The 12,336-nt window shown below is 37.4% G+C and overlaps 3 non-coding genes across 3 annotated transcripts; all 3 read right to left on the minus strand.

The window, feature by feature from the left end:
* Window positions 1–7,227: 7,227 nt before the first annotated feature.
* Window positions 7,228–7,300, minus strand: trnaf-gaa (transfer RNA phenylalanine (anticodon GAA)). Its single transcript has one exon. It is a non-coding gene; the product is annotated as a tRNA-Phe (tRNA).
* Window positions 7,301–7,555: 255 nt separating this feature from the next.
* trnap-agg (transfer RNA proline (anticodon AGG)) lies at window positions 7,556–7,627 on the minus strand. The gene has a single exon. It is a non-coding gene; the product is annotated as a tRNA-Pro (tRNA).
* Window positions 7,628–10,610: 2,983 nt separating this feature from the next.
* Window positions 10,611–10,683, minus strand: trnaf-gaa (transfer RNA phenylalanine (anticodon GAA)). The gene has a single exon. It is a non-coding gene; the product is annotated as a tRNA-Phe (tRNA).
* Between the last annotated feature and the right edge of the window lie 1,653 nt (window positions 10,684–12,336).

The following is a 12,336-nucleotide window of genomic DNA, read 5'->3' on the forward strand; positions in this document are numbered from 1 at the left end:
TGCACCACCTCATCAGTCATCTGCTCCACCAGCCAATCCTCCTCTTCTGGGTTATCCATAACAGTCAGGGATTTCCCAGACTGACTGTACAGATACTCCATACCCAGCAGCTCCCCTGCAAAAGAACACACATACAAAGCACATTCACATTATTATAGCTGTAGTGGCTATTTGTCCATAACAAACTGAAACAAAAAAAACAATCAAACTTTTCAAAGTTTGATCGTTTGTAGGCTTGACGCAGTTTAACAGATCAAAAAATTAAAATACTAAACAAGAAGATAATAAGCATAAATGCAAAATAAAGCAAATTCACTTCAGCAAAAGAAAGCAAAGAAATAAGGCTATAAAGGGTCAAATTAAGCCTAAATTAAACAAAGTACAAATAACTCCAACAATAGTTGAATTATTTGAAATACAATATAAAAAATGTACACTCAAACACTCATACACCTGTATAATGTATAATCTTTTGTTTGAGATAACATGAATAATTCTCACCTGTGTAAGCCCCTGGAGGCTGGTAGCGATCATCCAGGGACATCTTCAGCACTTTGCGGCTGAGCCGGTCCATTGCCTCCCGCTCAACGCTACTGTAGGTCCTCAGGTCAGTCTTTCCCCTCACTGCTTCATCCATCCGGTCCTGGTTCCAGCGCATCAGGCCTTTCAGGAGATAGGCCCGGAAATGCACATCACTGGCACTGGTCCCTACAGGTCAAATAAAGTCAAATATTAGTTATCTATGTATTCAGTATGGCAGAATAGGTTATAAAAGTTTAAAGTTTTTTGCAGGTTATAAAAGTTATAACCTACCTGGGATGAAGCGATTTAAATGGAGGTGGAAAGACTCCAAGGAGGTGGAGCCAAGAGCACAGCGATAGCAGCTGAGCTCCACACCACCCTTCTTCAGTGTGTCTGTCTTCTGGTACCAGATAGCAGGCATACCCCAGTGAGTTCTCCAGCAGCCACAGGAACCTCTGACCCTGGTGTTTCCCAAACTGGATCTTGCAGTGAGCCAGAACCAGGAACTGGTCTCCAGGATTCCCTCTATTCTGCCTCACAAAGGCAGTGGCCTCAGCCAGGACCTCCTCCTTACACCTGGCCCTCCATGCCAACACGATCTCCCTCCTATTGGCCTCCTCAGTTGGCCCCATAAGGAGTCGACCCTCAGAGGTTCTTCGTAAAACCGGGTATGCATACATAATCTGAAAGGACACAGGCATAAACAGAACGTTACATAGCTGTCATATTCCAACTGAAAGTATTTTACTACAGCATGTGTTTTTTATGTAATTAATTATTATAATATTATAATAATTAATGATTATTATTATTATTATAAGCATAATTTTTTATACAACTGTGAATCACTTTGAATTGCCTTGTGTACAAATTGTAAATAGTGTGATGAACTTATTAATAAGAAAATAAATAACACTTCTTGGTACAATCTTGCTGGTATCATGCCATCCTTAAATCATTTTGTTTTGTTTAGCTTTTGTGGCAGAGATTACTAAGAAACACCAAATATAACATAAAGGCGTTTATGACAATTCATAATAATATGATCATCAAACAGATCTAAAACTTAAAATGGTATATCAAATCGTTTTGGTATATCTTTTATAACATAGTTGAGAATCATTTGTTGAAACAAAAAAACACTTGTTTTTGCCCATTCATGTCTTTTTAAATATGAATAACATAGTATTTAAAAAGATAACATAAATATGTATACTGGTGTATAACATAGTATAGTATAACATATATGAATTAAACTTTTTTTTTTTAAAGGTTTTAGTAAAAATCTTCTTGTGCTCAAAATAATGTAATGAATGACACAAAAAAAATTACTAAATTAACAACAACAAAAAAATGGTTTAACTCTTCGGGGTCACCGATCACGCCGGTCGTGATCAAGTTACATGACCAGTTTAAGACGTTGAAGCATAAAAACAAAGTCACGTTGAGCACTGCCGTCCACTTCGGTCGAAAGTGCTGGCTTGAAATTCTATTTTACTTTTGGTTTTGTGTTGATAGACCAAGTAAAAACGGAGAAATTATCATTTAAACTTTATATAAAAAAATACTGACGCGTTCGTAAAAGGACGCCAGATGGGATGCGACAGGCATTTATTCTAATTACTTTGTCGGTTTTTGTCGTAAAACAAAACGGAGAAAAATGTGTGAATCTGCTGACTCCGCTCTTCAGGCTGCACATTTTAGGGAATGGAGGAGGAGCCAGCTGAGCAAAGAAGCGAAATTGAAAGGCAGGAGATTTACGGAGTTGACAACGAGAGACATATATACGTTATATAGAGAGAGATTATTGCTGGTTTTGGAAGAGTTTGAGTAGATTTTGAGAGTAGTTTAGGAGTAGTGTAGATAGTTTAGGTAGTTTAGGAAGTTTAGGAGTAGATTTAGATAAACTGTTTTGAGGAGTGGCACAGATTAAAAAAATAAAAAATAAAAACCCACCTGATATTTGTTGTAAATAGTTGTATGTATAGTTTGATTTTGTGTTAATTTTACCTTTTGTATGGTATATTTGCACTATTGAGGAACCCCTCTTACTCAAGGAATGAAAGCCCTGTAATGTAGCTATCTGTGTAATTGTACATGAAGTGTTTTGTAGAGTTTCTAAGCAAAAAAGAAAAGAAAAAACGCCTATTGCCACACCTGCTTTTTGCTGCATATAGTTTAATTTTATCTCAATTTTACATATTTCTATGTTGTATTTGCACTATTTGTGAACCCTCATACTCTGGGAATGCAAGACCTTAAATATAGCTCTCTGTATAATTGTGTGCACAACATTTTTTAAAAAGTGGCTGAGCTAAAATGAAAGAAAAAAGCCAATGGCTACACCTGCTTTTTTTGTAAATCATATTTTTTTTGTGTATAGCTTGATTATATCTGAATTGTACCTGTATATGTTGACATTTACAACTTGTTTTTACATTTTAAACCTTTTAAAATGCTTCATTGACAAAACAAAGGTATTATGAAACAGGTAGTAAATCAACAAAGTTACTAGCATATAAGTTAAAAAAACAGCAGGCTAGAAGTAATATATATAAGATAAGGGATTCTCACAATAAAATAATAAGGTATAAGACTGAGGACATACAGAAATGCTTTGAATCTTATTATACACAACTTTATGACCAACCATTCATTGATAATAAAGCAGACATAGACGCCTTTTTAGATACACTTTCATTGCCTAAGGTAACAGACGAACAAAACTCATTCCTGATATCAGTGATTACAGCTCAGGAAATAAACTCTGCGATTTCTAAACTCAAAGTGAATAAGTCTCCGGGAGCAGATGGATACCCCTCAGAATGGTATAAGTTGTTCAGGGAAGCATTAATCACAATGCTAGTAAAAACATTTAACTGGGTGTTAAAGAAGGGTGAAATACCATACTCATGGCGTGAAGCCATAATCTCTGTAATCCCTAAAGAAGGCAAAGACGAATTGGATTGTTCCAGCTATAGACCTATTAGTGTCCTGAATCAGGATTATAGACTTTTCACTGCAAGTGAATACTGGCTAGACGTATTGAACGGGTTTTACCGGATATTATTCAGTTGGACCAGACGGGATTTATTAAAGAAAGACAAACGCAAGATAATATAAGAAGGGCTTTACATGTGATGCAGCATATTAAAGAAAATCACACAGAAGCAGTAGTGATGGGAATGGATGCGGAGAAAGCGTTTGACTCTGTCAGGTGGGATTTCCTTTATAGAGTGTTAAAAAAATTTAACTTTCATGATACAATAGTTAGGACAATACAAACCTTGTATACTGACCCAACGGCCAGGATCAAGATTAATGGGAGTTTATCCAATTCTATTTCATTAAGGCGTGGATGTAGGCAGGGTTGTTCGGCTAGCCCCCTTCTCTTCGCAATTTTTTTGGAACCACTTAGCCAATCCATAAAACAAAACGCACAAATACAAGGCATAGAGATAAAGGGGACATTTCAGAAGCTTGCACTATTCGCAGATGATGTTCTAATATTTTTGTCTAGTCCTGATACATCCTTGCCAGTACTCATGTCAGAATTTGTAAAGTTTGGACAAATGTCCGGCTACAAAATAAATGTACAGAAAACACAAGTCCTCACTTTCAATTATAGCCCCTCTGAAGCGATTAAAGAAAATTATGAAATTAAGTGGAATTTGAAATCAATGAAATATCTTGGAATTAATTTAACAAAAGATATTAGTCAATTGAAATCAGCAAACTATGACCCATTAATATCCAAAATAAAAGAAGACATTGCAAGGTGGAATTTAATTCCCTTTATGACTCTTATATCTAGAGTTGAGGTGATCAAAATCAATGTTCTTCCCAGGGTGTTATACCTGTTTCAGAATCTTCCAGTGGAGATACTGGATAAGGAAGTTATAGAATGGGACAAAATTATCTCAAGATATATCTGGCAAGGAAAACAACCTAGAATAAGATACAAAACATTACAGTTATCTAAGGCGAAGGGGGGGCTAGCTCTCCCGTGCTTAAAAAGTTATTATCAAGCAGCGCTAATAAAGCCTTTGTTGAACTTATGTAATCCCTCATACTCTGCTAGGTGGAAAGAAATTGAAATAGAAATGACAACGGAAGCTCCAATTCAGGCATTAATTGGGGATTACAAACTCAGGCACCATTTGAAAAATGTACCCAATCCATGGCTTGACATTTCACTTAAAGTGTGGTTTGAAATTGTTACAAAGAATAAATTGACACACAGGAATAAGCTGCTAAGGTGGATAGGATATGATACAGAATTTTCCCCTAATATAAGAGATAATAGATTTAAAAATTGGGAACAAGGACCACGTATGTTTTGGGAACTATTAGAAAAGAAGAAGTGTAAAAGTTTCGAAAATATGAAAGGACAGTTTAGTCTGGCAAATCAAGATTTTTATAGATTTCTGCAAGTGAGACATTATTTAGAGCATGATATAAAAAAGGAAAATTTTGACGTAGAATTCAACATTATAAAACTCTTTATCTCCTCATACCAATCTAAAATAAACAGGAAATTAATTGCAAAGATTTATTCAGGGATAGAAGCTTTAAAAGGAGACGATACACACTACATAAAACAAAAATGGGAAATTGAAGCAAACATAAAATTGACGGATGAGGAATGGGAGGATCTCTCGCAACAAATATGGAGAGTGACATCATCCTTAACCTGGAGGGAACATGGATGGAAAAACTTAGTGAGATATTTTAGAACCCCAGCTCAGACAAAATATCGGGATACAATCTGTTGGCGGGGATGTGGGGAAAAGAGTGCAAACCATGTTCATATTTTTTGGAGTTGTCCCTCGATGGTGAAATATTGGATGGAACTTAAACAGTGTATGGACAAGATTTTACAGATTAATCTACCTTTCACTTTTGACACACTTTATTTGGGAAGACTTAATATGCAAGGTAAAAAGAATCTGAATTGCAAAATGTTTAAAATCATGTTACTAGCAGGAAAAAAGGGAATTACTAGGAAATGGCTACAGGTGGAAGCGCCAAGAAAGGAAAATTGGGTTGATGTCATGCATGATATATACGTTATGGAGAAACTGACTTCCACTTGTAGATTTGAAATGGATAAATTCGAGAGAATATGGAATGGATTCTTAAAATTTATTCGGCCAATAAGATCAGATTTTGTGTGAAATATAGTACCTGAGACACTCCCCTGTTTTTGTTCTTGCTACCAGTCTGTTTGTTTTTTTGTTTTATTGTATTTCTTTTATTTTTTTTTTATTTTTATTTTTTTCTCGTAAAAAAAAAAAAAAAAAAAGCTGATGTGAGACAAGACAAAAATGTTGTTTAATATGACCAAATGTGTATTTATGTCTTGCAACTTCAAGAAATAATAAAATATAAAAAAAAATAAAATGCTTCATTGAGCATGCTTGTGTTTTTTGTAGTAGAAAAGCTATAATTTTTCTATTCGGATTTTGTGTTTTTTGTGTTATTTTGGGTCCAGTATGTTGATACAGTACATCAAAGTGAAAAACTAATTGTCTGGTCATATAGGTGATGTTGTGCTGAAAAAAAATATACCCAACATTGGTATGGTAAACATTTGTTTATGTTGCAAATAAAAAAATAAAAAAAAGTACTCAAAAACGGCCACAATAGCCCAAGACTCCGAAGGGTTAAGGAGGATATAGCTTAATTAGCGGTCGGCTAATTATCTTGACAGTAGTGACATGTTTTTTACTGTATATCATGGTAAAGTTGCAGGTTCACATGTACAGAAGAAAACGTGTGCTATTACACGCTAGCTAGCTTTATTGGCATGTTTAATTGTCTAAAAACAAACACTGTTTATGAATAAATAATGATCGATTATACAGTCGTGAAGAATAGATTGAATCAAAGATTGCAAAGATGACGATAATAATAGCGGTCGCCGATTGGTCAAAAGTAAGCCACAGGAGCAGAGCCAGGAGAGAAACGCGATTGGTCAAAAGTAAGCCACAGGAGAGAAAGGCGATTGGTCAAAAGTAAGCCACAGCAGAGAAACGCGATTGGTCAAAAGTAAGCCACAGGAGAGAACGCGATTGGTCAAAAGTAAGCCACAGCAGAGAAACACAATTGGCTCACGTGGGCTTACTTTGGGCTTACTTTGGCTCAATCGGTAGGAAGCAGTAGGCGCAAGCGAGAGGTAGCGGGATCGAAGCCTGCATTCTCCAGTGCTGTCCATCCTTTTTACGCCCCCCTTCAAGGGACACTACCTAGATGAGCTCTTGCGGCTCAGTGCTGCCGAAAACGTTTTTTCGAACGAGGTACTGCACACATTCCTGGCAAAAGCAGGTCCCACCGAGATTTGAACTCGGTTCGCTGGATTCAGAGCCCAGAGTGCTAACCATTACAACATGGAACCTTGGCGTGTGTCAACTTTTCCCATGAGCAGCAGGGATTTAAGTCATTGAGTCCAGAAGCACGATAGCAAGGAGCAAATGAAGCCTTTGCTTTTTAAGCCCATATTTCCCGAATTCCGACTCGGTTTGAGAGTGTCAATTTCACTGCCACGTCAGCAGTTGCGCATCACCTCTGTTTTTTCCCTTCCTTCCGCAAAGAACCTAAAAAGGTTCCACCAAGATTTGAACTCGGATCGCTGGATTCAAAGCCCAGAGTGCTAATCATGTAGAGTGGAATCATGTAGACTAAAAGAGACGGACGTGGTTCCTCTGCCGAAACCCGGGATTGAACCAGGGACCTTTAGATCTTCAGTTTAACGCTCTCCCAACTGAGCTATTTCGGCCAGTTACTTGTGTGGTTTAGCCAGCAGCCATGTCTGGGAGACCACCCGTCATTTTCGAGAAGAGCAGAGCGAAGGTCCCAGAGAGAAAATGAGTGGCCCGTAATGGGATTGAACCCGCGACCTTGGCGTTAAAAGCACCACGCTCTAACCAACTGAGCTAACCGGCCTCTCTCTGGCACATTTTATCCCCAATTTGTCAGAAATATCCTGGTTGCCCTAATCAGGCTGAAGAGATTAAAAGCAAAGCCTAATAATGGGCTCGTCCGGGATTTGAACCCGGGACCTCTCGCACCCTAAGTGAGAATCATAACCCTAGACCAACGAGCCGAAACATACCTCCTCCCTGCTGCTGCCAGGCCGCAAACATTTCAGCTTGCATGGCTTAAAGCGCAATTTTAAAAGGTAGCCAGTGCAAAGTTGCCAGCACAGAGGAAATGCGGCCTCTTTTTTTGTGGTCATTGGAAATCACGCTGCAGCACCTGCACACGTGCTAGGGATCGCGCCTCGTCTTTGTCTTTGAGAGCGATGGACACCTTCTCTCCATCATCGAGGGGAATTAGCTCAAATGAGCTAGCTCAGAGTGCTAACCATTACAACATGGAACCCTGGCGTGTGTCAACTTTTCCCATGAGCAGCAGAGATTTAAGTAATTTGCTGCGTTCCAAACCGCATACTTCCCTACTATTTAGTATGGGAAAAGAGTAGGCGAGCGAAAAAGTATGTATTAATCCAAAAGAGTAGGCGAGAATTACCTGGGTGACGTACCAATTATCGCGAGATTTGGACTTAAGTGCGTTCGAATGTGCCGACTTTCCTACTATATAGTAGGCGAAAACAGTACGTGAAGGAAGCAGTACGTTCGAAACATCAGTATTCATAAAAGAGTAGGGGAGAAGTTCCCGGATGGCTTACTGCTTCCGGCCCGATTTTTGAGTGCTCAACCGATGGATACTCTTATATCCCAGGAGGCCACGCGAGAGCATACGTCATTATCAAACATCACGGAGATCAGCGACGCCAGGGGTTTTCAAATGTGAGTAAACACGGTTCCTTATGTGTTAAACTACAATAGAGTAGACGTTTTAACTGTTGAAGGTGCAAAGTAGTTAGACAGTATAGTATAGTTGTGATTTTGCTGTAAAAACATGTTTTGTATAGCTAGCTAACAGGGGAGCTCTAAGCACACGTAACGTCTCTAAAGTGGATTTACATAACCATATACATCTTAAACACGCTTATTTAAAATGTCTATTTACATCTGAAAGGAAAATATTGTAAGTATTGACATATTGCAGATGAGCACATCACAACATGAAAAAGACATCTGAGTGATGTATGTGTGGCATTATCATAGGATAGGATAACGTTAATTCACTGTTGTCAACACTGTTGACATTAGACTAATGTGCTGTAAATAAGGTAAATAAACAAATGTATAAAGTAACTAAACATGTTTTTATTCAGACTGGTGTGAGCACTGAGGATGAGGAGCCCAGAGCTGAATCCTGGAAACGGTGCCATGGATGAGACTGTCATAAGATCTCTCCATCTGCCCTCATAGCCTCAGATTGTGAAGCGCAGCGCAGCAACAAGCTCCGGCACGAAGGCACGGTCACCTCTGGTGAATTCATCAGAATAAAGCCGCAGAATGGGAACCGCTGTGTTGAGATGGCAGTAGGATGTGGGCTTCAGCGCCCAAATACATGCTTGTAGTTTGAATAAAGATTTGTTTCATGTGCATGTATTTGTTTATTGTGTGATGGTTACTTTTATTTGTTCTTTTACTCATTTATTCATGTTTCTTATTGTTGTCAGTATATAAAATATAATTATTTAATGTATGCATTAATTCATTGCTTGACTGACAATTGAGATGTTCACGTGTATTCATGCATAACTCATATGACAAAACAAATTACATTTTGCTTGTTTTATTAGATTATATCATTTTTAGTATATAAAAAAAGTAATATATTAAGTATTGGTCAGCATTTAATATTATTTTGTTTAAGTTTTGGGGTGGGCTAACAATGCAATTCATTCTGAGGTAATATTAATTTTTTATGAGCGATACTTGCATTTTTCGAGTATAAAGTCAACAGTTTCTCCAAAGGAGATCTTCGAGCAGTGGCCCGTCTCCTTGTGCACTGCAGACAGTAAACGCAGAGGAAAACTGTTCTAGGTTGTGCTGTCGAGTTACTGATGTTATGAAGTGTTAGTGCACCTGTCGCTCATATAATTTAAACTTATAAACTTATTACATAAATATCATGGAAAGATACTAGTTGTATCTAACAATGAACAATCATAATGACAAAACAGAAAACATAAAGATCATTGGTTTGTGTACATCATAATATGATATTTATACACAGGAAAAAAGAACAATAACAAGGCTAAATATCTTTAAATATAAATAGTTCTTCATAATACATTAAAAAATAGTTTTGTTGTTATTGTCTGAGGGATGAAACGAGAGGTAAATTCATCACGAAAAGAGGAAAACTTGAAGGAGAAACTTTTTGGGTATAAAATAAAGAAATTAACAACATATTCAAGAGATAACAACATATTCAAGAGATAATAATATTCAAGAGATAATTTTGGGGTTTCTTAAAAAATCGTTATAAGGAACTGTGGGTCACATTAGAAGGGTTTAAAATATAACAACTTAAATCAACCCTAAATGTATTCACAAAATAAATTGGCAGCTGTTTCTTCAACAATACCACAAAATGAGCAAGTTTCATCAATATCAAGATATTTATAGATAGATGAATTAAACGTGTCGTTCATCTTTTAAGTTGTTGCGCTTGTGATAACGTGTCGTAGGTCACATGATAACGTCAACATGGCGGATGATGTCCGGATCGCATTCATACTCAACAAGATTTGGCTATAAAGTACCTACTCTTTTAGCGCTCGTTAAGTAAGTACTCATTGAAATTAAGTACCTACTCATTGAGTATGCGGTTTGGAACGCAGCCATTGAGTCCAGAAGCACGATAGCAAGGAGCAAATGAAGCCTTTGCTTTTTAAGCCCATGTTTCCCCAATTCCAAATCGGTTTCAGAGTGCCAATTTCACCGCCACGTCAGCAGTTGCGCATCACCTCTGTTTTTTCCCTCCCTTCCGCAAAGAGCCTAAGAAGGTTCCACCAAGATTTGAACTCGGATCGCTGGATTCAAAGCCCAGAATGCAAACCAATACACCATGGAACCAACACACCCTGCTAGCTGGCTGTCTGAGAGGCAGATAGCGATGAGGCTAGGTGGAATCAGGTAGACTAAAAGAAGTAGACGTGGTTCCTCTGCCGAAACCCGGGATTGAACCAGGGACCTTTAGATCTTCAGTCTAACGCTCTCCCAACTGAGCTATTTCGGCCAGGTACTTGTGCGGTTTTTACTCAGCGAACTTGTCTGGGAGACCGCCCGTCATTTTCGAGAAGAGCAGAGTGAAGGTCCCAGAGAGAAAATGAGTGGCCCGTACGGGGATCGAAGCCGCGACCTTGGCGTTATTAGCACCACTAGTCCTTATTGATCAATGCCTGCATTCTCCAGTGCTGTCCATCCTTAGTAAAAAGGATGGACAGCACTGGAGAATGCAGGCATTGATCCCGCTACCTCTCGCTTGCGCTTGCTGCTTCCTACCGATTGAGCTAAAGTAAGCCCAAAGTAAGCCCACGTGAGCCAATCGCGTTTCTCTGCTGTGGCTTACTTTTGACCAATCGCGTTTCTCTCCTGTGGCTTACTTTTGACCAATCGCGTTTCTCTCCTGTGGCTTACTTTTGACCAATTGCGTTTCTCTCCTGTGGCTTACTTTTGACCAATCGCGTTTCTCTCCCATGGCTTACTTTTGACCAATCGTGTTTCTCTTCTGTGACGTACTTTTGACCAATCAGCGGCTCCTATTATTGTCATCTTTGCAACAGGTAAGGCTATTCTTCATTACTGTATAATCGTTTAATATTTATTCATATACATTGTGTATTTTTGGAAAATTAGACATGCCAATATAGCTAGCTAGCGTGTATATTACAGGTTTACTTCAGTACCTGTGAACCTGTAACTTTTCCCATGATAAAATACAGAAAAGAAAACATGTAGCTACTGTTAAGTTAATTAGCCGGCCGCTAATTAAGCTATATCCTCCTGAGACCAAAAAAAGTTTAGTTAATAATTTAGTATTTTGTGTGTCATTACATTGTTTAGAGCATAAGAATGTTTTTTGCAAAAACGTTTTTTTTTTTAAAATAATGTTCATATAGGTTATACTATGTCTTCTGTATAAGACACTACTAGGACTCATTTTTTATTATTATTTTATTTAAAAAGACGTGATCTAAAAAAAAAACATTGTTTTTGCCTATTCATGTCTTTAAATAAAATAATAATAAAAAATGAGTCCTAGTGTCCTCTACAGAAGACATAGTATAACCTATATGAACATTATTTTAAAAAAAAAACGTTTTTGCAAGAAACTTTCTTATGCTCTAAACAATGTAATGACACACATAATACTAAATTAACTAAACTTTTTTTGGTCTCAGGAGGATATAGCTTAATTATATCAGTGTTTTATATCCTGAAATTGTTTAGGTTTCAGGATTTTATATACCAAACTTTGTATGAAGATGATTCCCAACTATGTTATAAAAGATAACAGAATGATTTGATATAGACTTCCATTTTGCTCTATGCAATATGTGTGTAAAATGGCCATAAGCGGGTTTTCCCATTTTATACAATGTATCTATGTATCTAATTTGCATATTAATGTATTCTTGGGGCAACATGTAATGAAAAAAGAAGTGTAATAATGGGAGTTAGTAGTAATTGCCAAGATTTTCATAATAATATCTAATATTTCATATTCATATTCTTTCCATATTGTCACCCAAAATGCCTGATAAACATGATTTAAGTCCTGCTGTGTAGTTTGCTAAATTATTGTAACACACTTAACATACAGGTATCTTTTAGATTGACAGAGGTAATAGTCTCTTTCTGATTTTCATTTCAGAAAATGTACGCATAC

Source organism: Siphateles boraxobius, unplaced genomic scaffold (assembly GCF_051911475.1).
Source record: "Siphateles boraxobius isolate OS27281-9 unplaced genomic scaffold, OSU_SipBor_1 19, whole genome shotgun sequence".
In the NCBI taxonomy this organism is placed as follows: domain Eukaryota; kingdom Metazoa; phylum Chordata; class Actinopteri; order Cypriniformes; family Leuciscidae; genus Siphateles; species Siphateles boraxobius.